The sequence below is a fragment of the Macaca mulatta genome, chromosome 14, assembly GCF_049350105.2.
Source record: "Macaca mulatta isolate MMU2019108-1 chromosome 14, T2T-MMU8v2.0, whole genome shotgun sequence".
In the NCBI taxonomy this organism is placed as follows: Eukaryota; Metazoa; Chordata; class Mammalia; order Primates; family Cercopithecidae; genus Macaca; species Macaca mulatta.
In genome coordinates, this window is record NC_133419.1 from 8,695,593 (window position 1) to 8,720,745 (window position 25,153).

A 25,153-nucleotide genomic window follows, 5' to 3' on the forward strand; every position below is an offset into this window, starting at 1 on the left:
CTGAGCAGGAGAATGGCGTGAACCCAGGAGGCGGAGCTTGCAGTGAACGGAGATTGTACCACTGCACTCCAGCCTGGGTGACAGAGCGAGACTCCATCTTTAAAAAAAAAAAAAAAAAAATGCAGCTTCCAAGAAGCCTTTCTCATTTTGAGAATGAGATTCAATTTTATAGATTCAAACAAGAATAGCAATCGAAATCTCAGCAGACTGGATTGATAGAAATTGACAAGCTGATTCTAAATGGTATACAGAAATTCCATGGCTCACAACTGTAATCCCAGCAGTTTGGGAGGCTGAGACAGGAGGATAACTTGAGGCAGGAATTTGAGAATGGCCTGGACAATGTAGCAAGACTCCATCTCTATGAAAATAAAGTAAAATATTAGCTGTGTGTGGTGCCATATGCCTGTAGTTCTAGCTATTCAAGAGGCTGATGCAAGAGGATCACTTGAGCCCAGGAGACACAGACAAAAACCATATGATTATCTCAATTGAAACAATTACTAAATTGCATTTAATAAAATTCCATATCCTTTCATGATAAAACCTCCAAACAAACTAGGAATAGAAGGAATTTACTTCATAACAATTTGATATGACAAACCCTCAGCTGACATCACACTAAATGGGGAAAAGCTGAAAGTCTTTTCTCTAAGATCTGGAATAAGACAAGAATACCCACTCTCATCACCCCTGTTCAATACAGTGATGGAAATCCTAGCCAGAGCAATCAGGCAAGAAAAAGAAATGAGAGGCATCCAGATTGAAAAAGTCAAACTCCCTCCTTGCTGATGATGTGATCATATATTTAGGAAAATCTAAAAACTCTACCAAAAAACTCCTAGAATTAATAATGAATTCAGTAAAGTTGCAGGATACAAAATCAACATACAAAAATCATTAGCATTTCTACACACCAAAAATGAGCTAGCTCAGAAAGAAATGAAGAAGCTCATTTATCTTGCTGGGAAAAAAAAAAATCTAGGAATAAATCTAATCAAAACTGCAGAACACTGATGAAAGAAATTGAAGAGGACACAAACAAATGGAAAGACATCCCATACACATGAAATCAGAGAATTAAGAGAGGAGACCAGTAGGACTTGTTTGGAAAGAACCAGCAGATGGTGACAAAAGCAATCCCTAGCTGCCCTCATTGCTCCTTCGCATAAGACGCTCCCACCAGCGTCATGACAGTTTACAAATGTCATGGCAATGACCCAGAAGTTACCACGCCTTTCCACACCAATGACCCAGAAGTCACCACCCTTTCCTAAAAAGTTCTAAATAACCCCTCCATCAATTTGCATTAACTCACCCTTCTATTTGCATATAATTAAAAATGAGTATAAGCGAATATAAATACGGTTGCCAAGAGCCCATAGGTTGCCTGCTGTAGGTGCACTGCCCATGAGTTATCCCTGCTCCACAAAGAGCAGTGCCATTCAATTAAAAACTGCTCTCTACCACTGTCTTGCTCTTGAATTCCTTCTTGTGTGAACCCTAGAACCCTCCCAGCTAAGCCCCAATTTAGGGGCTCACCTGTTCTGCATCACCTGGTGACCATGAAGACCACAAAGACAGCAGAGATGGCAGTGATTGGCAATTAGCAGACAGGCAGCAAGACAGTAGAGAGGAGAAAATTGGCAATTGGTGGTCAGCAATTGGCAGGATGGTGAGACAGGACAGAAAGACAGCAATAGATGGCAATTAGAAGTGGTGAGAGCAATTGGCAAGACAGACAACAGAGAGATGGCAGGAGGTAGCAGTTGGGGAGAGGTGGCAAGAGAGGTCAAGATGGTGATCAGCAAGAGACAGCAGGTGATCAGTGCTACAAGCAATCGAAGCTGCAGAGCTTCTAATACTGCAGAGGTGTAGCACTAGCCCAAAGGTTCATTTTAAGAGCCACTGTCTTGGCCAGGTGCAGTGGCTCACTCCTGTAATCCCAGCACTTTGGGAGGCTGAGGCCAGTGGATCACCTGAGGTCAGGAGTTTGACACCAACCTGGCCAACATAGTGAAACCCCATCTTTACTAAAAACACAAAAATTATCCTGACATGGTGGTGCACACCTATAATCCCAGCTACTCAGGAGGTTGAGGCAGGAGAATCGCTTGAACCCAGGAGGTGGAGGTTGCAGTGAGCCGAGATTGCGCCACTGCGCTCTAACCTGGGCAACAGAATGAGACTCCATCTCAAAATAAATAAATAAATAAATAAATAAATAAGAGCCACTGTCTTTCGTGGCAGCCAATGGAGCCAAGCAGATGGGCAAGCAGCCATAGCAGAACTGCCTTGTGTGGGACTCACTACTGCAGCTGGCATGCTGTTGGTACACCTGTTGATCCCCCTTTGGCAGCCAAGCTTGCCCAAGCTGGGGAAATCTGGGGAGAAGATCTTCACTGGGCCCCAGTTAGAGACTGATCAGCACCATTTTGGCTCCTGTGGACAGGTGACTGTCCCTTTGCCTCCTCCCTTCCATATCAGGTAAGCCAGGAAATAAGACTGTCAGCTAAATAGTCAATTCAAAGTCCCTCGAAGCATGCCTGACCAATTGCATCCTTGTTGCCCCTTCTCTTGGTCCCTTCTCCTCTCATGCCATTTAATTTTTCTGTTGGCCATTTTATTTCATTTTATTTTCCACTCTGAAATATATATTTCTTTTGTAGTTTTTGCTTTAAATCCCTGCTAACTATATTTGGGCAATTGTTTAACGCAGGACACTTGCTCGTGAGAGGTCCCTGTCGTATTGACCCTGGAAAAAGTTGTTCTATGCCCCCGACTTGGTCTTTGGGGTTCACTGTTGGCCACCACCGATATGGTCCAGGGTTTTCCACCTTTGGTGTGAGGACTCTCGTTGGCCAGTTCTCAGATACTCTGGGGTTTTAGGCATTTGGTATTGTTGGCCGCCCTCCAGGTGCTCAGGGGATGTCGGCATTAGCATTCTTTCTAGGACTGTGGCTTGGGTGCCCACCCCAGGGGAGTCTTGGCCTTGCGTTTTCTTGTTTTCCGCCCTAAAGTTATCATTTCTGTAACAACATCTTTTTTTTTTTTTTTTTTTTTTTTTTTTGGTGAGATGGAGTCTCGCTCTGTTGCCCAGGCTAGAGGGCAATGGTGCAATCTCAGCTCACTGCAACCTCCACCTCCTGGGTTCAAGCGATTCTCCTGCCTCAGTCTCCTGAGTAGCTGGGACTACCAGCACACACCACCACACCCAGCTAATCTTTGTATTTTTAGTAAAGATGGATTTTCCATGTTGGCCAGGCTGGTCTCGAACTCCTGACTTGTGATTCGCCCATTTCGGCCTCCCAAAGTTCTGGGATTACAGGCATGAGCCACCGTGCCTGGCCTGTAACAACATTTTCTTTTGGTTTATTTACACTTTTCCTTCTACATTTCGTTTAATAAAAATATGTCTTTAGTCATATTTCATTCACTGGCAAATGCTTATAATCCACTTTCACAATGCCTTGCTACCTATACTTACGCCTTCTCTGCAAGAGGTAAAAATCTAAAAGCGAAAAATAGCAAGAGCCCAGTTTTCGCTAGACTTAGAAAAACTTCTGCGTCCAGTGTCAATCCTTCTAGTCATGGGGACAATAACAAGTATTTCAGAGGACTCACCACTAGGGTGTCTTTGGGCTATCAGTGCAAATTCAAATTCTGCTTAAAGGAAAACAAAACAAAACAAAAACCCCTCACTTTCTATTGCAGCACCATTTGGGTCCAATACAAATTTTTAAAAAGAAGAAATTTGGCTTAAATATGATTCACTATAATGCTATTTTACAATTAGAGTTATTCTGTAAAAAAAAGAATAAGAAAAATTGGAGAAGGCCCTTTATATACAGGGTTTATAGCCCTTTACTGGCTCATGTCACTTCCAGGCACCAGAAGCTGTGCTTAAGGGATCCCCTCCTAGCTGCTCCCCTTAGAGGGCCTACACCCTCCCTGGAGACTTCTTAGGCCCCCAGTTATAAGGGGAATCCAGCCAGTTCTGTAATGCAGGATTCCACCCCAGGGTCATTAGACACCATTCCCTCTTATCCAACTAGCCCTACCCCCTACCTCCTGCTGTCTGAGAAGTTAAGCCCAACCAGTACCACCAGCAATGGGGCCCCATCCAACCCTAAAGTTAAACCTGTGTCCATTGCAGGAGCTACCTGACAGAAATGGGAGAAGATTAAAGAGTACATGTGCCATGGCCGGGCGCGGTGGCTCACGCCTGTAATCCCAGCACTTTGGGAGGCAGAGGCGTGTGGATTACCTGAGGTCAGGAGTTCGAGACCAGCCTGACCAACATGGTGAAACCCCGTCTCTACTAAAAATACAAAAAATTAGCCAGGCGTGGTGGCGCGCGCCTATAATCCCAGCTATTTGGGAGGCTGAGGTAGGAGAATTGCTTGAACCTGGGAGGCAAATGTTTCAGTGAGCTGAGATCCCACCATTGTACTCCAGCCTGGGCAACGAGAGTGAAACTCCATCTCAAAAAAAAAAAAAAAAAAAAAATTACATGTGCCATTTTCTAAGTCAGATTTGGCTTTATGCAAGAAAAGCATTGGCCAGTTTTTGAAGGATCCAAGAAAGTTTCTAGAAAATTGTATTGGCCGGGCACGGTGGCTCAAGCCTGTAATCCCAGCACTTTGGGAGGCCGAGACAGGCGAATCAGGGGGTCAGGAGATCGAGACCATCCTGGCTAACACGGTGAAATCCCGTCTCTACTAAAAAATACAAAAATCTAGCCGGGCAAGGTGGCGGGCGCCTGTAGTCCCAGCTACTCGGGAGGCTGAGGCAGGAGAATGGCGTGAACCCGGGAGGCGGAGCTTGCAGTGAGCTGAGATCCGGCCACTGCACTCCAGCCTGGGCGACAGAGCGAGACTCCGTCTCAAAAAAATAAATAAATAAAATAAACAAACAAACAAACAAAAGAAAATTGTATTAAATTGACCATATTCTTTAACTTGGCATGACTTGCAAATATTGTTATCCACTTACTGTGCTGTGGGAAAAAAAAAAAAAAAAAGAAAAAACTATACCATTAAGCCCGTCAAGATTTTTTAAATAACTAAAAAAAAAAAAAGTCCCACTCTGTTTCAGGGTCATTTGGTTAAGACCCTACAAAAACCAAACAAACAAAAACTTAGCCGAGCATGGTGGCAGGCAGTGTAATCCCACTTGGGAGGCTGAGGTGGGAGGATCGCTTGAACCAAGTAGGCAAAGGTTGCAGTGAGCCGAGATCACACCACTGCACTCTAGCCTAAAAAAAAAGGAAGAAAGAAAAAGAAAAACATTTACAAAATAAATAAAAATCTACTTACAGAAAGACATCATTAGTATAATGAAAAGGCAAGCCACAGACTGGAAGAAACTATTTGCAATACACATATTGCAAAGTCAAAAGACTTTTATCTAGAATTATTACATAAAGAGCTCTAAAAACTCAATCAAAAAACAAACCAAAAAATTTTTTGAATACAAACTTCTCAATAGATGATACACAAAGTCAGACACAAAATAATACATATTGTGTGATTTATTTTTATGAAATTCTAGGAAAAACAAATTCATAGTATCAGAAAGCAGATCATAGGTCAATGTAGAGGCTGATGAAGAGCAAAAAAGAAAGAAAGAAGGAAGGAGAGAGAGAGTGAAAGGAAGAAAGGAAAGACAAGGAGGAAGGAGGGAGGAAAGGAGGAAGGAAGGAAGAAAGGAAAGGAGGGAGGGGAAAGAGAAAGAAGAAAGAAAAGAAAGAGAAAAAAGAAAGGAAGGAAGGAAAGAGAGAAAGAAAAAGAGAAGGAGAGAAAGAAGAAAGAGAACAGAAAAGAAAAGGCAGGAAGACAGGAAGGAAAGAAGGAAGGAAAAATAAATCAGTGGTTGTCTGGATTATAGGGTGGGCATGGGGCTTGATTGGGAAGGAGCACAAGGGGTAGTTTTAGGTGTGATTTAAATGTTCTAAATATTTTTCTTCTTCTTCTTTCTTCTTCTTCTTTTTTGTTTGAGACAGGGTCTTCACTCCAAAGCCCAGGCTGAAGTGCAATGGCGCTACCACAGCTCACTGCAGCCTCGACCTCCTAGGCTCAGGTGATCCTCCCACCTCCGCCTCCTGAGTAGCTGAGACTACAGGCGTGTGCCACCACACCCGACTAATATTTGTATTTTTAGTAGAGACGAGGTCTCACTATGTTGACCAGGCTAGTCGCAAACTCCTGGGTTCAAGAGATCCTTCAGTCTCAGCCTCCTGAAGTATTGGGATTACAGGCGTGAGCCACTGTGCCTGACCAAAAATGTTCTGTATGTTTTTTCTTTTTCTTTTTTTGAGACGAAGTCTTGCTCTGTCACCCAGGCTGGAGTGCAGTGGCACGATCTCGGCTTACTGAAAGCTCCGCCTCCTGGGTTCACGCCATTCTCCTGCCTTAGCCTCCTGAGTAGCTGGGACTACAGGCGCCCGCCACCACACCCGGCTAATTTTTTTGTATTTTTAGTGGAGACAGGGTTTCACCATGTTAGCCAGGATGGTCTCAATCTCCTAACCTCGTGATCCACCCGCCTTAGTCTCCCAAAGTGCTGGGATTACAGGTCTGAGCCACTGTGCCTGGCCTCTGGGGGTCTCTTTTCATTTTCACTCCTCAGCCAGGGTGGGGGGTGGTGGGGGGTGGTGGGGGCTGGGACATGGGCTCTTCCTGGGGACATCCCAACTCCTCTGCTCCTTTCTACAGCCTCTGGTGTTCCTCTCTTCCCCTCTCCTCATGCTTTCACAATTGCCTTGGTGGGCAGTGGTAAGGTGACCGGCTCAATATCAGAGCATTTATTCTTCCAAACCTTTTTGGGTTTGGGGGAGTTTTTGTTTTGTTCTGTTTTTTAGACAGCATCTCACTCTGTCTCTCAGGCTGGAGTGCAGTGGTATGATCATGGCTCACTGCAGCCTCAACCTTCGGGGCTCAGGTGATCCTCCCCAGTCAGCCTCCCAAGTAGCTGGGACCACAAGTACAAGTCACCACACCTGGCTAATCTTTGTATTTTTTCTTTTTTTCTTTTTTTCTTTTTTTTTTTTTGAGATGGAGTCTTGCTCTGTCACCCAGGCTGGAGTGTAGTGGCACTATCTCGGCTCACTACAAGCTCTGCCTCCCAGGTTCACGCCATTCTCCTCCCTCAGCCTCCTGAGTAGCTGAGACTACAGGCACCCGCCACCACACCCAGCTAATTTTTTTGTATTTTTAGTAGAGACAGGGTTTCACCGTGTTAGCCAGGATGGTCTCGATCTCCTGACCTTGTGATCCGCCCACCTCAGCCTCCCAAAGTGCTGGGATTACAGGTGAGAGCCACTGCACCTGGCCAATCTTTGTATTTTTTGTAGAGACAGAGTTTGACCACGCTACCTAGGTTGGTCTGGAACTCCTGGCCTCAAGCCATCCACCCGCCTCGGCCTCCCAAAGTGCCGAGATTACAGGCGTGAACCACTGTGCCGGCCCATATCTATCGTTTATGACACTGAAACTGGTATTGTGAGTTCTTTTGTTGTATGGTGTCCTGAGTCAGGGACTGGAGAGGGAGGGTCACAGGACAACAGGAAATGTGTGTGTGTGTGTGTGTGTCTGTGTGTGTGTGTGTGTCTGTGTGTGTCTGTGACCTGTGATATGATCTCACACTGTGTTCCCCTGTTCAGGTGTCTGTCAGAATCGGGTTGAGGGGAGTGAGGGAGGGTGGAAGTCTGGCGGGGAGCAGCGCTGATGCTTGATTTTGGACCCTGGCAGGGCTGGAGAGAGATCTTGGAGATAAAAGAGACCCGAGATAGGGGGAGAGTCTGAGAGTGGGGAGGAAGATGTCTTGAGAATAGGTAAGCCAGATTTCAGGCTGGAGAAGGCAGAATGTGAGTTTGGTCAGAAATGTCCATGGGCGCTGGCTGGAGGAGGCAGCAGACAGTTAGGGAGGGAGCTCTGGAGTTTAGGAGGGAGTGGGGAGGCCAGTGGATTGGGCCTGTCTTGCTGCCTGCTTATTTAGTGTTTGGTGATGGGGAAGCAGGATTTTATTTTTTCCTTTTTACTGGAATTTGGCCAGATTAAGCTCTAGGACTGCCCTGGACATATGGCCTCTCCAAACCCTGGGACCAGCCAAGGCTTCTTATGTAGGGTCACCCCAGCCAGCCCCATGGCCCTGTTCTTCACGCGGGTACCTTATCTGGGACCACATTTCCAATGGGTCTCCGATCTAGAAAGCTGGAATTATCCAGAGAGGCTCTGGATCAAGGGGGTAGGGCATGTCTCTGCCAACATGGGACTTACTTTCTGCCTCTTTAAGATGTCAGCTCCACCAGGCCTCATGACTTCTTCTTGTCCACTCCTCTATCCTGGGCACATTGTGGACACACGGTAAATGTCTGCTGAGTGAACGAGCCAAGATCTGAGGGGATTCCCTGGGGTGGGAAGAGCCACGCATCTTCTCTACAGCCTCAAGGGCAGAAGGCTGACTGTCCCACGGAAGCTAACGGGGGATGGATTTGACCCTACATCAGAAAGGGCCTTGACCAGCCAGAGCTCCTGAGAGCATCCTGTCACCTGAGCTGACCATGCTGGGGCCAGGGGTGGACCCGGAATGACCCTGTGGAAAAATGATTTGCTTCAAGGCAGAACTGAAGGGCCCCTGAGGGTCCTTGCAGCCACTGTGTCCAGAACCAGGCTTCTGGGTCCCATTGTGGTAGGTAATGGCAGTTGAGATGGCAGCTCTCAGCCAAGAGCAGTGGTTCACACCTGTAATCCCAACACTTTGGGAGGCCAAGGCGGGAGGATTGCTTGAGCCCAGAGTTCAGGACCAGCCTGGGCAACGTGGTAAAAACCCCCATCTCTACAAAAATACATAAATTAGCCAGGGGTGGTGGTGCAGGCCTGTAGTCCCAGCTACCTGGGAGGCTGACATGGGAGGATCGCTTGAGCTCAGGAGTTCAGGATCAGCCTGGGCAACATAGCCATCCCCTGTCTCCATTTTTTTTTTTTTTAATGTAAAAAAGAGAGAGAGAGAGAGATGGCAGTCAGACAAATCTAGGTTTAAATCCTGGGTCCTCCATTAATCTGCGTGATTTGGGCATGTTACTCAATGTCTCTAAACCTGTTACCTCATTTACAATGTGAAGATACTAATGGTATCACCTCAAAGGCTGGTTGTAAGCATTAGATTCAAACAATAACCTTTTTTTTCCCCTTGAGTCTGGGTCTTGCTCTGTAACCCAAGCTGGAGTGCAGTGGCTCACTGCAACCTCAAGCTCCTGGGCTCAGGCAATCTACCCGCCGCAGTCTCCCGAGTAGCTGGGAGCACAGATGTGCACCACCACGCCCTGCTCATTTCTGGTTTTGTTTGTTTCTTTTTGTATGAACAGGGTCTCAGTTTGTTGCCCCAGCTGGTCTCAAACTCCTGACCTGAAGCAATCCTACTGCTGCGACCTCCGAAGTGCTGGGATTACAGGCATCATCCACTGCACTCAGCCTCAAACAATAGCCTATTACATATTTAGCTCAACATCTGGCACACGGCCTAGACTCAATAAACATTGGCTATTGTTACTGTGCTGGAGATGGGCCAGAGGGGGCTGGTTCCCAGGGCCCAGTGAACCAGGATGGACCACATGTAAAGTAAACAAACTGGTTGGCAGACAGAAAGGTGCATGTAGTGCTTCCTTTAGATACCCAAAGTGCACTTTTCTAGTATGATACAATCTTTTTTTAAGAGACAGGGTCTTGCTATGTTGCCCAGGCTGGAGTACTGTGACTGTTCACAGGCACGATCCCACTACTGATCAGCCCAGGAGTTTGGATCCACTCCTTTCCGACTTGGACAGGCTCACCCCTCTCAGGCAACGTGGTGGTCCTGCTCCCAGAAGGTCACCATACTGAAGCTGAACTTAGTGCAGACACTCGATGGGCATAGTGCACTGTGGCCTAGAACTCCAGGGCTGAAGCGACCCTCCCACCTCAGGCTTCCCAGTAGCTAGAACTCAATTTCATACAATTTGGATTCATATAGTTCCAAATAATCATGGGTAATGGGGAGCAATATCTAGAGATGCAAAAGGTGGTGTTTTTAAAAGAGATAGGCCGGGCGCGGTGGCTCACGCCTGTAATCCCAGCACTTTGGGAGGCCGAGGCGGGCGGATCACAAGGTCAGGAGATGGAGACCACGGTGAAACCCCGTCTCTACTAAAAATACAAAAAATTAGCCGGGCGCGGTGGCGGGCGCCTGTAGTCCCAGCTACTCGGGAGGCTGAGGCAGGAGAATGGCGTGAACCCGGGAGGCGGAGCTTGCAGTGAGCCGAGATCGCGCCACTGCACTCCAGCCTGGGCAACAGAGCGAGACTCCGTCTCAAAAAAAAAAAAAAAAAAAAGAGCTACAGAAACAGATACTAAATCCATAACTGGTACCGACGTTTCTCATTTGTGTTAAACACAAAATGACAGATATCTTGATTCTAAGGCGCTTATGCACACAGAAAGACTTCAGACCTAGTTTCTTCTCTCTTAGAACAAACAACTGCAACAAAAAAGGCTATCTAGGGCTGGGCACAGTGGCTCATGCCTGTAGTCCCAGCACTTTGGGAGGCTGAGGCAGGCAGATCACTTGAGGTTAGGAGGTCCAGACCAGCCTGGCCAACATGGTGAAACCCCATCTCTATTAAAAATACAAAAATTAGGCCGGGCGCGGTGGCTCAAGCCTGTAATCCCAGCACTTTGGGAGGCCGAGACGGGCGGATCACGAGGTCAGGAGATCAAGACCATCCTGGCTAACGCAGTGAAACCCCGTCTCTACTAAAAAAAAAAAAATACAAAAAACTAGCCGGGCGAGGTGGTGGGCGCCTGTAGTCCCAGCTACTTGGGAGGCTGAGGCAGGAGAATGGCGTAAACCCGGGAGGCGAAGCTTGCAGTGAGCTGAGATCCGGCCACTGCACTCCAGCCTGGGCGACAGAGCAGGACTCTGTCTCGAAAACAAACAAACAAAAAAGCTATCTAGATTGTGCTACTGACAATATTTATATTGTTTTATTAACCTAAACTCTGTGTTAAACTGGATCATTTGTGGAAACAGTAAGCATATCAATAACGACAATAAACTTTCAGGATTTTTTTGTTATTTTATTTTTTGAGATAGGGTCTCACTCTGTCACCCAGGCTGGGGTGTTGGCACAATCACAGCTCATTGGAGCCCCAACTTCACAAGCTCAAGTGATTCTCCCACCTCAGCCTCCTGAGTAGCTGGGATTACAGCTGCATGCCACCAAGCCTAGTTAATTTTTTTTTTAGACATAGGGTTTCACTATGTTACCCAGGCTGGTGTCAAACTCCTGGACTCAAACTATCTTCCTGCCTCAGTCTCCCAAAAAAGTGTTGTGATTTTAACCAAGTATTCCCATTTTTCTTAGAAAAAAAGAGTAAGTTACTATTATCTTTTTCTTCTTTTCTCTTATTTTCTTTTCTCCATTTCTCCTATTCCCCACTTCCTAATTAACCAATGCAATTATAACCTTTCAGCTCCCCTTCACCAGACACTCCCCACAGGGAAAGTTCATCTAACCATGTGCTTAGAGGCTCCAGGGCAGAACTCTCTCCCACCAAGCGACTGTCTCAGAGATATCAGTCAATGTGCAACCCAAAGTATGCCCACTACGAAACTCTCTCCCACCAGGAAGTTGCCTCAAGAGACAACAGTCCATCTACGACCTCAAGTATGCCCGCTACAAGACTCTCTCCCACCTGGAAAGTTTCTGGCCACTTTTACAACCCATAAAGGTGCCAGCAGTCACCAACTTGACTGCCCAGTAGATAAGGCACCAAAGAGAGTAAGCAGATCCCCCACCTGCTTGCTTCCTCTCCCATGTGCCATGCATGCCACTATGCCAGCCTCCCCCACATTAAAAGCACCCACTTTCTGCTCCAAAGCCAAAGCAGCACCCTTAAGGCAGGAAGCCTATACTTCTTCCCCTAAGTTAGCTTTGGAATAAAAAGTCTCTTTCTTTATACCAGACATTACTCATTAACTGGACTCTGCAAGCAGCAAGTGACCGAACCTGCATTTCAGTTACAATTTTGGTGACCCATATGGGGAAGTGCTGTCCGCTCTAGGTGAGTCTGAGCTGGACAGCCCAGTTATGCTCCTGGGTGAGGCATGGGGTCACCTGTGAGTGCCAGCTGCTCATAGCTAGCGGATCCCCTGACAGGAACATTATGGAACTTTCCAGCAGCTGCCAAAAGTGCTTTTGGTTTTGGAGGAGGCTTCCTTTCACCTCCCGGCATGACATCTGCCATCTTCAGTGTTTCACTGGTACAAAGCAAGTGACCTCTGAAGAAGACAGCAAACTTTGAAACTGGGTGAGTTATTTGGAGTGCACCTGACCCCTGACCACCCTCTACTTTTTTTTTTTTTTTTTTTTCTGAGACTTGGTCTCACTCTGTTGCCCAGGCTGGAGTGCAGTGATGCGATCTCAGCTCACTGCAAGCTCCGCCTCCCGGGTTCACGCCATTCTCCTGCCTCAGCCTCCTGAGTAGCTGGGACTACAGACGCCCACCACCACGCCCAGCTAATTTTTTATATTTTTAGTAGAGACGGGGTTTCACTGTGTTAGCCAGGATGGTCTCGATCTTCTGACCTCGTGATCTGCCTGCCTCAGCCTCCCAAAGTGCTGGGATTACAGGCATGAGCCACTGCGCCCGGCCCACCCTCTACCTCTTTTGGGGTGTCACTGGGGGCCCTGCTCTACTTAAGATTTGGCTGCTATTGGCCGGGCGCAGTGGCTCAAGCCTGTAATCCCAGCACTTTGGGAGGCCGAGACGGGCGGATCACGCGGTCAGGAGATCGAGACCATCCTGGGTAACACAGTGAAACCCCGTCTCTACTAAAAATACAAAAAAAACTTAGCCGGGCAAGGTGGCGGGCGCCTGTAGTCCCAGCTACTCGGGAGGCTGAGGCAGGAGAATGGCGTGAACCCGGGAGGCGGAGCTTGCAGTGAGCTGAGATCCGGCCACTGCACTCCAGCCTGGGTGACAGAGCGAGACTCCGTCTCAAAAAAAAAAAAAAAAAGATTTGGCTGCTATTGACACCATTTGAGCATTTTATGCATTTATATTTGTTTGTACATGTGGAACCATAAGAGCTTTGCTCAGCTCAAACTGCCTATGGAGGCATTTGGATCTGAGGAGGGGGATTCAGGACCTCACCCAGCCCCTCAATTGGAGACTCATTGGGAAGCACACTGTTTGTTTGCACATGTGAATGTATGACTGTGTGTGGGCCCTGGCCCTTTTCTAGACTCTCTACCTTCAATTTCACCCTCCTGACTATCCAGGAGAGCTGCCCACATGGGCTACTGAGACTCTCCCTGATGGAAGACAAACAAGAATGGTGGGGTTTTTGTTTTGTTTTGTTTGTTTTGTTTTGTTTTCCAAGAAGACTCACCATTTTTTTTTTTTTTTTTGAGACAGAGTCTTACTCTGTCACCCAGGCTGGAATGCAGTGGCACGATCTTGGCTCACTGCAACCTCCACCTCCTAGATTCAAGCAATTCTCCCATCTCAGCCTCCTGAGTAGCTGGGATTACAGGCATGCACCACCATACCAATACATTTTTGTATTTTTAGTAGAGACAGGGACTCACCATGCTGGCCAGCCTGGTCTCGAACTCCTGACCTCAGGTGATCCACCCTCCTCGGCCTCCCAAAGCCCTGGGATTACAGGCGTGAGCCACCTTGCCCGGCCTCATCTATTTGTCAGTATTACTATTTAGCCACTTCCCAGCAGTGTGACTGTTGTAACAAGAACAGGACTTACTTTCTAAAGGTAATAAAATAACAAGGCCATCGTAGACGGAACACTGGGAACACTCCTTACAGGGAACTGGCTTTTCTTTTCCAGCCAGGTGCCAGGTAGCATTCCTGAACACACACCTCCTGGTCCCAAACAGAGGAACATCTTCACTCATCTCAGCCCCGGGGTTGGGGGGCAGTGGTATTCTGGACGGCCATCTCCCTGCCCCTCCTCACAGCACCTGACCTTCTCAGTTCATCTGGATAAACCTGCTGTGCTTCCTGTCCAGGGAGTGAGAAGTGAGGCGCTCCCGAAAGGCTGAGCCAAAGTCTAGTAACTGTGGCTGGAAGGCTCGTGAGTTTCTTTTTGGTCACTTTACCTGTTTTTCTTCCTCTCCTTTCTTTCTCGCGCCCCGCTTGTGAATCCCAGCTCCTATGCAGAGGCCTGCCAGCTTGGCTTTCTCTCTCTTCTTTTCTGCCTTCTTCACGTCTGCTGTTACTAAGCTGCCTGTGCTGAGATAAGACTCATTGTTTGCGGACTAGCTAGAATGTGAACACTGGAAACAAATTTGAAACTGAAGGAAAAATGGGCAAAAGAGGTGTTTTTAAAAACCAAACTGCCATAGACAGTGCTTTACCAAAATTTTTTTTAATTAATTATTATTATTATTATTATTTTTGAGACAGAGTCTCACTGTGCCACCAGGCTGGAGCGCAGTGGCGCGATCTCACTCACTGCAATCTCCACCTTCCAGGTTCACGCCATTCTCCTGCCTCAGCCTCACGAGTAGCTGGGACTATAGGCGCCCACCACCATACCCGGCTAATTTTTTTGTATTTTTAGTAGAAACGGGGTTCCACCGTGTTGGTCAGGATGGTCTCGATCTCCTGACCTCGTGATCTGCCCGCCTTGGCCTCCCAAAGTGCTGGGATTACAGGCGTGAGCCACCGCGCCCGGCCTGAGTCAAGTTCTTTAGGGTTGACTCGTGGTAGGCAAAGCTGCCCCGGGGTGCCACTAGTCATATTGCCGCCCGATTCCTACCAGAATTCATCCTATGCTCATTTATTTCCGGTGTTCCTAGGTCTCGGGGGCCTATAGACTGTGACCCCTGGAGGGGCAGGGGGCGCCAACATAACATTCATCTCTCCTCCAAGTTTTTGATATACAAGGGAAAGCTACTCCTAAAAGAACAGATGACTCCCTGGGAATCAGGAGTGGTTACAGGATTGACTTCTTCCCAGTCATTGACACACAAAAATGAAACCAGTTGGGTCACAAACAGAAGCCCTATGGGGTGTGAGGTTAATCCTTTGCTGCCCAGTGGGTCTATAGGGATGTTCGTCTGCTGCGATAGGAGTGGCCAAAAAATTTCTGTTTTCCGGAAAGGGCAGTACTCCCCTCTTATTTATTTATTAATTATTATTATTATTTTTTGAGACGGAGTCTTGCTATGTTGCCAAGCTGGAGTGTAGTGGCACGATCTCAGCTTACTGCAACCTCCGCCTCCCAGGTTCAAGCGATTCCCCTGCCTCAGCCTCCTGAGCAGCTGGGATTACAGGCGCACACTAGCACGCCTGGCTAATTTTTTGTATTTTAGTAGAGATGGGGTTTCACCGTTAGCCAGGATGGTCTCAAATTCCTGACCTCGTGATCCGCCCACCTCAGCCTCCCAAAGTGCTGGGATTACAGGCGTGAGCCACCGCGCCCGGCCAGTACTCCCCCTTCCTAGAGTAGGCAGTTGCTTTTGCCCTGTGTGGTCTCATCTGAGAGAAGGCACCATATATGGTTTCCTCACTTACAAGTGGAATCCCATTTATCTCACTGAGGCCTTGGGAACTTGGCAACTACAGTTGGATCAGAGCATTGCAGGGAAACTTCTGCTTTTATGTCATTAACACAACAGTGAGTGCAAAAGACAGAATCATGAGTGCACTGGAGATATAGACACCCAACTTCCCAGGTCCAGGCAACAGTGGTAGGGGGATTCAGGTGAAATCTGTCAAGTGGGGGAGAGGTCCACCTAACAAGTTGGGGTTCTGGGTACCTTAGGATTGCTGTGGTTAGTCAGGAAGCCTAGGGAGATGACAGTGAGATTTTCTGGATGGTACAGAAGGTACAACTCTCTCTCCTGGGGATATTGATGACACATCCATAAACTGTGAAGATGATTCCCTGATGCTATAACTGTTGAAATATTTACTATGGAGTTTTGTTCCCAGCCACAGTCAATCAGGGTAACTAGGAGATCAAAGCCTTAGAGTAGTGTCTAACACCCAATGAAGACAAAATAGGTGTTTCCTAGGAGGAGGCAGTTGGCAAAAGCAGTAGAAAAGAAGTATTACAGTCAGGAAGAAGAGAAAAATGAATGCTCCTATTTCCACCCACAGCATCACATTACCATTTCTGGCTGAGTGTTGATTCTTTTTTCTTTTTTTTCCATTTTTTGGGGGAGGGGGATGGAGTCTCGCTCTGTCACCCAGGCTGGAGTGCAGTAGCATGATCTCGGCTCACTGCAACATCTGCGTCCCGGGTTCAAGCAATTCTCCTGCCAAAGCTTCCCGAGTAGCTGGGATTACAGGCACCTGCCACCACACCCAGATAATTTTTGTATTTTTAGTAGAGATGGGGTTTCACCATGTTGGCCAGGCTGGTCTTGAACCCTTTACCTCAGATGATCTGCCCACCTTAGCCTCTTAAAGTGCTGGGATTACAGGTGTGAGCCACTGCACCCGGCTGAATGTTGATTCTTTTAAACAGGTGGCATAGGTTCACAGATGTAGGTCATAGTGTCCTTTTGTGTCTGCAACTCATAAGGAACAAGTTTAGGTCAGGCATGGTGGCTCATGCCTGTAATCCCAGCACTTTGGGAGGCCGAGACAGCCGAATCATTTAAGGTCAGGAGTTCGAGACCAGCCTGGCCGACATGGTGAAACCCTGTCTCTACTAAAAATACAAAAATTAGCCAGTCGTGGTGACACATGCCTGTAATCCCAGCTATTTGGGAGGCTGAGGCAGGAGAATTGCTTGAACCCAGGAGGCGGCGGTTGCAGAGAGCTGAGATCGCACCACTGCATTCCAGCCTGAGCGACAAAGCGAGACTCCTCAAAAAAAAAAAAAAAAAGGAAAGAAAGAAACAGGTTTAATGCTGGAAGTTTAGCAGCAGTGGGAATACTCAGCAACACCCGATAGGGGCTCTTCCTTTTTTTTTTTTTTTTTAGACGGAGTTTTACTCTTGTCACCCAGGCTGGAGTGCAGTGGCATGATCTCGGCTCACACAGGTGTGAGCCACCGCACCCAGCAGGGGCCCTTCCATTTTGGTTGTAATTGATCCTTAGGGCTTCCTTCTTTCCACATTTTTAGTAAGACTAAGCCTCCCGGTTGAAGGGGTGGGAGTAATTCTTTCTCTTATGGAAGGAGGCAATATTTTGTTTCCATACTTTGAAGGACTTTTGAACCTGGCCTAATTGATAATATGAGTGGGCATTCTATGTGTCTCTCCATCAAACAAGAGGTCTGAAGTTAAAATGCTGTGCAAAATAAGATTAAAACTTATTTTGCAAATAAATTTGTCCTACTATGATTTGTCTTTAGCAAAATTGGGATTAGAGAGATAAATATTATGTTTTGGAAAAAAAACTATAGGCCGGGAGCAGTGGCTCACACCTGTAATCCCAGCAGTTTGGAAGACTAAGGCAGGCAGATCACTTGAGGCCAGGAGTTCGAGACCAGCCTGGCCAACATGGCAAAACCTAGTCCCTAGTAAAAATACAAAAAATTCGGTGGGTGTGGTAGCACATGCTTGTAATCCCAGCTACTCGGAAGGCTGAGGCACGAGAATCACTTGAACCTGGGAAGCAGAGCCTGCAGTGAGCCAAGATTGTGCCACTGCACTCCAGCCTGGGCAACAGAGCGATACTCTGTCTCCAAAAAAAAAAAAATTATAGTAAACCTGTTGTTAGATTCTAGTCTTGTCTGTTTTTTGGTTTTTTTTTTTTGTTTTTTGAGTTTTTATAATTTTCCACAACTTGGATTACTTTTCCAGGCTACAGATTATTAAATTAATGCTTTCAAATTATTCTTCCATTGTTCTGATTTGAACTCAATGAAATTAATATTACATTATTCCTTGTAATACAGGTGAGAAAAACACATCAGATGGCTACCCCCTTCCTCCTCTGTGATTAAAGAGGCTTTGAATCTAACATCTGGATAAATTTTGCCCAAAATTAACCTTTCTTTTTCTTCTGTTTCCATAGAAATGCCTTTTTTTTTTTTTTTGAGACAAAATCTCACTCTGTCACCCAGGCTGGAGTGCAGTGGCTTGATCTCAGCTCACTGCAACCTCTGCTTCTCGAGTTCAAGTGATTCTCCTGCCTCAGCCTCCCAAGTAGCTGGAACTACAGGTGCCTGCCACCACACCTGGCTAATTTTTGTATTTTTGGTAGAGACAGGATTTCACCATATTGGCCAGGCTGGTCTCGAACTCCTGACCTTGTGATCCACATGCTTCGGCCTCCCAAAGTGCTGGGATTACAGGCATGAGCCACTGCACCTGGCCAGAAATGCCTCTTATGAAAAATCTTTTTCATAAGTTTGCTTTCATCACATGTAAATGCCTAGCCCATCTGCAATGCCACCTCCTGGATGGGATGCAACTATTTAACCAAACTGATCCATTCTCAAGAACTAGACGGGACTTATGATCACCTTCATGAGTGTTTATAGCTCTTCCAATAACCTGTTAAATCCATATTTAGCCAACCTGTTATCATATCTAGTTACGATGGACAGTGGGGAACCTGCCTTTTAATTAAGACTAACTGCTGTGTATACATTCCAGATAATCTGGGAAATGTCTCAGCCCTGCAAGATATGCACCAGCAAGTCAAAACTATGTCTGCCCCCACATGGTCGCTAGATCCATGGATGGCATTCTGGCTCGGGTCAGGACCGTCTTGGTGATGGAAGCTACTTACTACTCTAGCTCTAGTTGCAAAAACAGGTAGACTTCTCCAATGTGGATTTTACTGCTGTTGTATCCTCTGTATGAGACTGCATGACAGGGTTTCCCAGAGAATTTCCACACCTTGCACCATAATGTTCCAACAAATATCATCTGTAAGACTGGGCACTTGTGAAGATTTCCAACTTCAACTAGATCATTTCCTCTTTGACACCCAATGACCTACAACCCCTTTCAGCCAGAAGTAGCCAGAATGAATATAGTATTCAAATCCCAAAGAAATGGAACAGAACTTGACGGTGGGGAATTGTAACCAAGTACTCCCAGTTTTCAAAGAAAAAGATAAGGAATTACTACTATGTTTTTTAAATTATTTTCTCTTATTTTCTGTTTTCTCCATTTCCCCCATTCCCCACTTCCTATGTAGCCCTTTAGAAATGCAATCATAAGCTTTTACCTCCACTTCACCACACACTCCCTAGGGACAAGTTCATCTAACTAGGTGCTTAGAAGCTCCAGGGCAGAACTCTATCCCACCAGGGACTGCCTCAACAGATAACAGTCAATTTACAAACCAAAGTGTACCCGCTATGAAACTCTCTCCCACCAGGAGGTTGCCTCAAGAACCTACATTACAACAATAGTCCACCTACAACCCAAAGTATGCCTACTACAAAAATCTCTCTCATTGGGAGAGTTCTGGGACACTTTTACAACCTAGTCCTGCCCACGAAGGCACCAGCAGCCACCAGCTTGACCACCTGGTAGATAAGGCACTGAAGCGAGTATGTGAACCCCCACTTGTTTGCTTCCTCCCCTGCATGCCTTTCATGCCAGCATACCAGCACCCCCCACTTTAAAAGCACCCGCTTTCTGCTTTGGAGGCAAAGTGGTCCCCTTAAGGCAGGAAGCCTGTACTTCTTGCCCTAGCAGGCTTTGGAATAAAAAGTCAGTTTCTTTATACCAGACCTCACTCTTATTAATTGGACTCTGCAAGCAAATGAGCAACTGAACCTGTGTTTCAGTTACAGGATTACAGGTGTGAGCCACTATGGCTGGCTCACCAATTTTTAAAAATGTAGCAAATGGGCCGGGCACATTGGCTCACGCCTGTAATCCTAGCATTTTGGGAGACTGAGGTGGGCAGACCACCTGAGGTCAGGAGTTCCAGACTAGCTTGGCCAACATGGTGAAACTTTGTCTCTACTAAAAATACAAAAAGTAGCCAGGTTGGCCTGGTGCAGTGGCTCATGCCTGTAATCCCAGCACTTTGGGAGGCCGAGGTGGGTGGATCACAAGGTTAGGAGTTCAAGACCAGCCTGGCCAACATGGTGAAACCCCTTCTCTACCAATAATACAAAAAATTAGCTGGGCATGGTGGCGCGTGCCTGTAATCAGCTACTTGGGAGGCTGAGGCAGGAGAATTTCTTGAACTGGGACCTGGGAGGCAGACGTAGCAGTGAGCGAGATCGTGCCATTGCACTCCAGCCTGGGCTACGGCGCAAGACTCTGTCTCAAAAACAAACAAAACAAAACAACAACGACAACAAAAAATTAGCCGGGCATGGTGGCGCATACCTGTAATTCCAGCTACTCAGGTGGCTGAGGCAGGGGAATCACTTGAACCCAGGAGGTGGAGGTTGCAGTGAACGGAGGAGATCATGCTACTGCACTCGAGCCTGGGTGACAGAGTGAGGCTCTGTCTCAAAAAAAAAAAAAAAAAAGAGCAAATGTAGTTAACCTCAGGCCAATGTTTATAAATTCCCAGAACAAGAACAATGATGAAATGCTGACTTTGAGACTCTTATTTAGAGATAAACTCACAAGAGAGGCCAAATTAGTTCCAAAATGGATCCAGTGCTCCCATACCTCCTCACCTTACCAGTCCTAATGGCAGAAGATGGAGCAGAAGCAGAAACAAGCCCTCCGTGGAAGGAAGTGTTCCCAAGGTGAACCCACAGAACTGTTATTTGACCTCACAACCACCCACCAAACCCATGAAGGTAAATGACCATGAGTGGGTATCAGCAGAAACAAGAAACAACTTCCTGTATATGGCATAAGGGAAAGACCGAGCTTCTTTATTTTTCCCTATTGTTCCAGCACCATTTCTTAAAAAGATTAAACTTTCCCCCACTAAGGTTTCCTTGGAAACCTTGTTAAAAATCAATTAAGAGAAATAGGGAAGGAGCGGTGAATGGAGGGAAGAATTTGTTCTCACTCCAGGACTGGCTAGGAAACATTGCTAGAAATGTAAACAGACGGAGTTTCTGCAATAAAGAGTGCCTTCATCCCAACTAGCTGGGACTACAGATGTGTGACACCACACGCAGCTAAGTTCAGTATTTTTTGTAGACCACGAGACTCAGCTAGTGTTTCAAATTTTTTGTGGAGACGAGGTCTCAGAATATCGTCCAGGTTAATCCTCCTGTCTCGGCCTCCCAAAGTGCTGGGATTATAGGCATGTGCCACCACACCGAGCCAGTGTTATTTTCTTAGTTTTGTTTGTTTTATTTTGTTACTGTCAGTAAAACCTCCTTTAATCAAGCCCAATATTTGGCTGGGCATGGTGGCTCATATCTATAATCCCAACACTTTGGGAGGCCGAGGCAGGTGGGTCACTTGAGGTCAGGAGTTTGAGACCCGTCTGGCCACCATGGTGAAACCTCATCTCTACTAAAAAATACAAAAATTAGCCGAGTGTGGTGGCATGTGCCTACAGTCCTAGTTACTTGGAAGGGTGAGGCAGGAGAATCACTTGAACCCGGGAGGTTGCAGTGAGCCAAGATTGTACCACTGCACTCTAGCCTGGGTGACAGAGGGAGACTCCATCTCAAACAAAAAAAAAGGAAGAATAAAAAGTCCAACATTTATCTTTTTTTTTTTTTTTTTTTTGAGACGGAGTCTCACTCTGTTACCCAGGCTGGAGTGCAGTGGTGCAATCTCTGCTCACTGCAACCTCCGCCTCCTGGGCTCAAGCGATTCTCCTGCCTCAGCCTCCCAAGTAGCTGGGATTACAGGCACACACCACCACACCCAGCTAATCTTTTTGTATTTTTAGTAGAGACAGGGTTTCACCGTGTTGGCCAGACTTGTCTTGAACTCCTGACCTTAGGTGATCTAATCACCTTGGTCTCCCAAAGTGTTGAGATTACAGATGTGAGACACCGCTCACGGCCTTTGTTTTTTGTTTTGTTTTGTTTTTAAGATGGAATCTCACTCTGTTGCCCAGGCTGGAGTGCAATGGCCCAATTTCAGCTCACTGCAACCTCTGCCTCCTGGGTTCCAGCAATTATCCTGCCTCAGCCTCCCAGGTAGCTGGAATTACAGGCATGTGCCACCACACCCATCTAATTTTTGTATTTTTAGTAGAGACGGGGTTTCACCATGTCGGCCGGGCTGGTCTCAAACTCCTGACCTCAGGTGATCCGCCTGCCTCTGCCTCCCAAAGTGCTAGGATTACAGGCATGAGCCACCACGCCCAACCACATTTAGCTTTTAAATAAATTTTGAAATTAAATAATGAAATTTCTCTAACTTTGTTCTTTTTCAAAAATGTTTTGGGGGAGGCTAGGCGTGGTGGCTCATGTAGGTGGCAGATTGTGGGGCTTCTCAGCCTCCATAAACTTGTCAACCAATTCCCATAATAAATCGCCTCTTATATGTCTATACCTGTTTGGTTCTGTTCTGGAGACCCCGGACTAACGCGAATCGATTAATAAACTGTAGGCCAGGTGCAGCCCACAAAAATTCATTTAACATTGAATAATTTTACCATATTAAAACTCAGGATTTCTGTTCATCAGAAGACATCCTCATACTACAATTTATCTAAGAAACTCTAGATATAAAATACATTTTTTAAGAAGAAAGAAGAGGCTGAGTGTGATGACTCACACCTGTAATCCCAGCACTTTTGGACGCTGAGGCAGGCAGATCACCTGAGGTCAGGAGTTCAAGACCAGCCTAGTCAACATGGTGAAACCCCACCTCTACTAAAAATACAAAAATTAGCTGGGCGCGGTGGTGCACGCCTGTAATCCCAGCTACTTGGGAGGCTGAGGCAGGAGCGATTATTGCTTGAACTCAGGAGGAGGAGGTTGCAATGAGACAAGATCATGCCACTGCGCTCCTGCCTGGGCCACAGAGTGAGACTCCATCTAAAAAAAAAGAAAAAAGAAGGAGAAGGAAGAAAACACATGATGAAATAGAAAACAGTGGGCTGGGCACAGTGGCTCATGCCTGTAATCCCAGCACTTTGGAAGGCCGAGGCAGGCAGATCACGAGGTCAGGAGATCGAGACCATCCTGGCTAACATGATGAAACTCCGTCTCTGCCAAAAATATTAAAAAATAGTCGGGAGTGGTGGTGGGCACCTGTAGTCCCAGCTACTCAGGAGGCTGAGGCAGGAGAATGGCATGAACCTGGGAGGCGGAGCGTGCAGTGAGCCAATATCACGCCACTGCACTTCAGCCTGGGTGACAGAGCAAGACTCCATCTCAAAAAATAAATATAAATATAAATATAAATATAAATAATTAGTGGGGTGTTGTAGTGAGTGCCCGTAGTGTCAGGCCTCAGTCTCCTCTGAAGACTGAAGGGTGAGGATCCCTTGGGCTCTGAAGTTTGGGGCTACAGTAAACTATGATTGCACTATTGCCCCAGCCTGGGCAACAAAACAAGATCCCATCTCAAAAAAAAATTAGTTACCTATAGGGGGAGGGAGACAGCAGGTTGGAGAGGACAGGGATAGAAGTAAGACTTCTTTTAACATAACTTGTTATATAGATTTGACTTTGGAACGATATAATATCTCACATCATTATGAAGAAAAATAAAACTTCAAAAAGCAATTCCTAAAAATGGAAAATAAAACTATGTATTAATTTGCTGGTATAACTTTATGGAGATTAACTATTCAAAGAGATTCAAAACAAAGTTATCTGACTATCATCCCTAGTGGGCTATAACCTAAGGACAAGAACTACAAAAATATATTTTCAGAAGTCATATTATGTTGAGTCATAAGTTTTATGAAAAAGAAAAAAAGAAAAAGAAAAAAAATCATTATGGAGGTAGAGTTGGTATCATTATTCTGAAACTGTTTTGTATACAGTGTGAGATAAAGCAAATGAGTAATGGGTTGGTGTCACTGAGAACTGAGGCTGGGCGCAGTAGCTCATATCTATAATCCCAGCACTTTGGGAGGCTGAGGTAGGAGGATTGCTTGAGCCCAGAGCCCAGGAGTTCAAGACCAGCCTAGGCAACGGAGCAAGACCCCATTTCTAAAATAAAAGTAAAAAAAAAAAAAAGAGAGAAAGAACTGAGATTTTTAAAATTGTGGTTATAGATGTATAACCTAAAATCTACCATGTTACCCATTTATAAGTGTGCCACTGAATGGCACTTAGTACATTCACACTGTGTGCAACCATCAATCACCACTATCCTGCTCCAGAATTTTTTCATCATTCCCAACACAAACTCTGCATCTGTTAAGCATTAACTCCCCATTTCCCCTTCTCTCCAGCTTCTTGTAACGGGTATTCTACTTTCTTTCTCTATGAATTTGACTATTATAGGTATCTCACATAAGTAGAATCATACATTTGTCCTTTTGTGTCTGGATTCTTTGACTTAGCATGCTGTCTTCAAGTTTCCTCAATGCCGCATGTATCAGAATTCCCTTCCTTAAGGGTGAATAATATTCCCTTGCATGTATATACCATATTTTGGGGTTTTTGTTTTGTTTTGTTTTTGAGACGGAGTCTCACTCTGTCACCCAAGCTGGAGTGTCGTGGTGTGATCTCGGCTCACTGCAACCTCTGTCTCCTGGGTTCACGCAATCCTCCTGCCTCAGCCCTCCAAGTAGCTGGGATTACAGGCGTGTGCCACCACACCCAGCTAATTTTGTATTTTTTTAAGTAGAGACAGGGTTTCGTGGGGTTTCACCATGTTGGCCAGGCTGGTCTTGAACTCCTGGCCTCAAGTGATCCACTCGCCTCGGCCTCCCAAAGTGCTGGGATTATAGGCATGAGCCACTGTGCCTGGCCCACATTTTGTTAATCCATTTGCATTAGTCCGGGGTCTCCAGAACAGAACCAAACAGATATAGATATATAAGAGGCGATTTATTATGGGAATTGGATGACAAAGTTATGGAGGCTGAGAATCTGCATCTGCCATCTGCAAGCTGGAAGACCCAGAAAGCCAGTGGTGTAATTCAGTCCAAGTCCAAAGACCAGAGGACCAGGCAAGCCAATGGTGTAATGTCTCAGAGTCTGAAGGCCTCTAGGAGCTCTGATGTCTGAGAAGATGGATGTTGCAGCTCAAGACAGCAGAGAATTCACCTTTTCTCCACCTTTTTGTTCTATTCGCGCCCTCAGTGGATTCGATGATGGCCACCTACGT

General features: G+C 46.3%; 1 protein-coding gene and 1 long non-coding RNA gene across 11 annotated transcripts in view; both read left to right on the plus strand.

The window, feature by feature from the left end:
* RELA (RELA proto-oncogene, NF-kB subunit) overlaps nt 1–25,153 on the plus strand; it is a 55,114-nt gene that overhangs the window by 11,986 nt on the left and 17,975 nt on the right. The window contains exons 3-6 of one of the 10 annotated variants that reach the window (XM_077962346.1): nt 6,005–6,081; nt 12,003–12,101; nt 12,218–12,347; nt 14,018–14,133. The exons of 6 other annotated variants lie outside the window; for them this stretch is intronic. The gene's annotated coding sequence lies outside the window, so the exon portion shown is untranslated. Of the gene's footprint in view, nt 1–6,004; nt 6,082–11,664; nt 11,819–12,002; nt 12,102–12,196; nt 12,348–13,887; nt 14,134–25,153 lie in introns of all 10 variants that reach the window. 3 more of the 10 variants (XM_077962347.1, XM_077962348.1, XM_077962349.1) reach the window with 3 other exon arrangements.
* On the plus strand, nt 15,458–19,703 carry LOC144334129 (uncharacterized). The gene is made up of 2 exons (XR_013403581.1): nt 15,458–16,341; nt 18,302–19,703. It is a non-coding gene; the product is annotated as an uncharacterized LOC144334129 (long non-coding RNA).